At 41.5% G+C, this 3,661-nt stretch overlaps 1 non-coding gene across 1 annotated transcript; it reads left to right on the forward strand.

The window, feature by feature from the left end:
• Positions 1–555: 555 nt before the first annotated feature.
• LOC114817814 lies at positions 556–693 on the forward strand. Its single transcript, XR_003765668.1, has one exon. It is a non-coding gene; the product is annotated as a small nucleolar RNA SNORA7 (small nucleolar RNA).
• The last annotated feature ends 2,968 nt before the right edge of the window (positions 694–3,661 follow it).

Genomic DNA, 3,661 nt, shown 5'->3' on the forward strand with positions numbered 1-3,661 from the left:
TTTAAGGAAATTTGTAAGGAAACCCAGGCTTCTATATATAATAATAATTGTCTTATTGGTTAAGTGCTTACTCTGCACCACACACTGTACTAAGGGCTGGGGTGGATACAAGGAAATTGGGTTGAACACAGATACTGTCCCACATGGGGCTCACAGTCTTAATCTCCATTTTATAGATGGGGCAACTGAGGCACAGAGAAATAAAGTGACTTACCCAAGGTCAGCCAGCAGACAAGTGGCAGTGCTAGAATTAGAACAAAGATCCTTCAGATTCCCAGGCCTGAGCTCTTTCCACTAGACCATGCTGTATGACTGGCCTTTCAGTTGAGTTGGCCTTTAGTGGACTCACAGGTGTGATTCATTAACCTCCAAATGACCTTGATTTCTCCTCACCTTTCTGTATTTCCAGCTCTTAACAGGTTTCTACATTCTCATCTGTTCTGTTTGGAAAATGCATCCTCTTTGAGCCCCTCTCAGTTCATGTGCCTATTTCTCTCTGAAAGTCAGTTTTGTAGTTTTTAGTAAATATTTTAAAAATAAATCTGGATGGAGAATCCCCTCTCAGGGTGTCACCTGGAGAGTTTCCAAAACTTTACCAGTCTTGACTATGGGAGGGAGAGTCAAGCAGAGGCATAGCCATTCCATTCCTAGCTTGGGCAGTGGCTAGCAAGTGGAAGGCAATCTGCTTCAAGTCAAAACTCACCTGTGTTGGGAAGCAGCAGCACAGGAGAGAGTTGAGGGTAGAAACTCAAGTTTACTATGCAGAAGGAGGCAAAAGCAAATCACTTCTGGATTTTTTCCAAGAAAACTCTATGCATATACTGCCAGAATGATTGCAGATGGAGGTAGGGCATTCTGGGAGAGATGTATCCATGGTGTCTCTATGGGTTGGAGATAACTCGATGGCATAAGACAGGACAGGGTGGAGAATAGACGGAAAAATAGAAGAACAGAGGGATAGAGAGAAGTGACTGTATGACTTCAGAAAAAATTCTCTAAAAGCTCTATGAAGGAATGTTTATTTGTTTTGATGTCTGTCTCCCGCCTTCTAGAGTGTGAGCCTGTTTTGATCAGGGATTGTCTCTATTTGTTGCTGAATTATACTTCCCAAGTGCTTAGTAAAGTGCCATGCACACAGTAAGTGCTCAATAAATACAATTGAATGAATGAATGAACTCTAAGCTTGATATGGGCAGGGACCACGCCTAGCAACTCTGTGGTACTGTATTCCCAAGCGCTTAGTAGAGTGCTCTGTTTTTGTTTTGTTTTTGTTTTTTTATTTTGTTTTTATGGTATTTGTAAGCTCTTACAATGTGCCAGGCACTGAACTAAGTGCTGGGTAGATTCAAGTTAATCAGGTTGGACACAGTCCCTGTGTCACTGGGGCTCACAGTCATAATCTCTATTTTACAGATGAGGTAACTGAGGTCCAGAGAAGTTAACTGATATGCCCAAAGTCACACAGCAGATAAGCAGCAGAGTCAGGATTAGAATTTAGGTCCTCTCCCTCCATTCACTAGGCCATGCTGCTTGGCTGCACACAGTAACAATCAATACTGAGTAGCTAGAAGCTTACAACAGAATGTTGTAATGTAAGAACATAAACAGTGTCAAAGAAGCAGCACGGTGTGGTGGGTAGAGCACAGGCCTGAGAATTAGAAGGTCATGGGTTCTAATCGCAGCTCCCCCACTTGTCTGCTGGGTGGCTTTGGGTAAGTCATTTCACTTCTCTGTGCCTCAGTTATGTCACTTGTAAAATGGGGATTGAGACTGTTAGCTCCCATGTGGGATAGAGACTGTGTCCAACTCAATTTGTTTGTATTATACCCAATTCTGTATTATACCCAACTGATTGACTGACTGATTGAATAGGTCATAGAATATTATCCTATGTTAGAGGCAAGATGGAGGAAAATGGTGAAACGTGGATACTGCTTTTGGTAAAAATGCTTCAATTTTCCTTGGCTGTCTGGAAAGTAGGAGCTGAGGTATGTCAATAGAGTGAGCAAAGGATTGAAATGATAATGATTTTGTTCTAGCTTTAATCTTCTTAGAATAATAAAAATAATAATAATAATAATGCCATTTGTTAAGCTCTTACGATATGCCAAAAACTGTTCTAAGTGCTGGGGGGATGTAAGGTAATCAGGTTGTCCCACGTGGGGCTCAGGTTGTCCCACGTGGGGCTCATAGTCTTAATCCCCCTTTTACAGATAAGGTAACTGAAGCACAGAGAAATGAAGTGACTTGCCCAAAGTCACCCAGCTGACAAGTGGCAGAGCCAGGATTAGAACCCATGATCTCTGACTCCCAAGCCCAGGTTTTTTCCATTGAGCCCCGCTGCTTCTAGAACATTATCATTACATTATCATTATCATTATTAGATTGTAAATTAATTAGCAATTTGATGTCCTAATAAAGTAATCACCGTGAAAAAACGACCTAATTGTGATTTTAAATCAATAGAACAAAGAAAGCCATTTGAAATTAAGTAACCCATCCTTTATTTGGGGTTGAATTAAGAACTGAAGGTTTCATTTGGTAGTAAAATGGGAAGCAGCGTGGCTCAGTGAAAAGTGCCCGGGGTTAGGAGTCAGAGGTCATGGGTTCGAATCCAGGCTCTGACACTTATCAGCTGTGTGACTGTAGGCAAATCACTTAACTTCTCTGTGCCTCAGTTACATCATCTGTAAAATGGGGATTGACTGTGAGTCTCACGTCAGACCACCTGATTACCCTGTATCTCCTCCAGTGCTTAGAACAGTGCTCTGCACATAGTAAGTACTTAACAAATACCAACATTATTATTATTATTATTAATAATAATAATAAAAACCTCTGAAATCCAGTAGAGGGCGATGACAGCTATATCTCATCTGAAATGTAACCAGTGTTTCCTGACTCTTCTATTTTAAAAACGTTTTCACTACGGATTGCAGGCTGAAGATTTTGGTTATTATTGTCAAGTGGGTTTGAAGTAGGAGAAGTCCTTCAAGGGAGTGAGACGATTTGAAGCTGAAAAGATTAGGGAGAGGGGAATGTTACTTTCAAGGACTGTCCTCTGTCACTATGGAGGCAATTTTTGAGAATGTTTGATTGCTGCAACTATGTTGGAGAGTCAAAGAGCCAGTTCAGAGTTTTCCTTCCCCATCCAACCTCTGATTGAATCACTCTGGGTTCCAATGCATTTTTCCATCTTATGATTAAATCAAAAGATTAACAAGCAAGGAAGGAAGCATTAATAGCCAGTGTACGCAGTGATCTCAAATGCCAATGTGTGGATAAAATGGCTGACATCTCAGGACAAAATCCTGAGTAGCTAGAAGCTTACAACAGAATGTTGTAATGTAAGAGCATAAACAGTGTCAAAGAAGCAGCACGGTGTGGTGGGTAGAGCACAGGCCTGAGAATTAGAAGGTCATGGGTTCTAATCGCAGCTCCCCCACTTGTCTGCTGGGTGGCTTTGGGTAAGTCATTTCACTTCTCTGTGCCTCAGTTATGTCACCTGTAAAATGGGGATTGAGACTGTTAGCTCCCATGTGGGATAGAGACTGTGTCCAACTCAATTTTTTTGTATCCACCCCAGTGCTTACTACAGTGCCTGGCGCATAGGAAGCACTTAACAAATACCATCATTATTATTACTGAGTTAGACCAAAGG

Source organism: Ornithorhynchus anatinus, chromosome 1 (genome assembly GCF_004115215.2).
Source record: "Ornithorhynchus anatinus isolate Pmale09 chromosome 1, mOrnAna1.pri.v4, whole genome shotgun sequence".
Lineage (NCBI taxonomy): Eukaryota > Metazoa > Chordata > Mammalia > Monotremata > Ornithorhynchidae > Ornithorhynchus > Ornithorhynchus anatinus.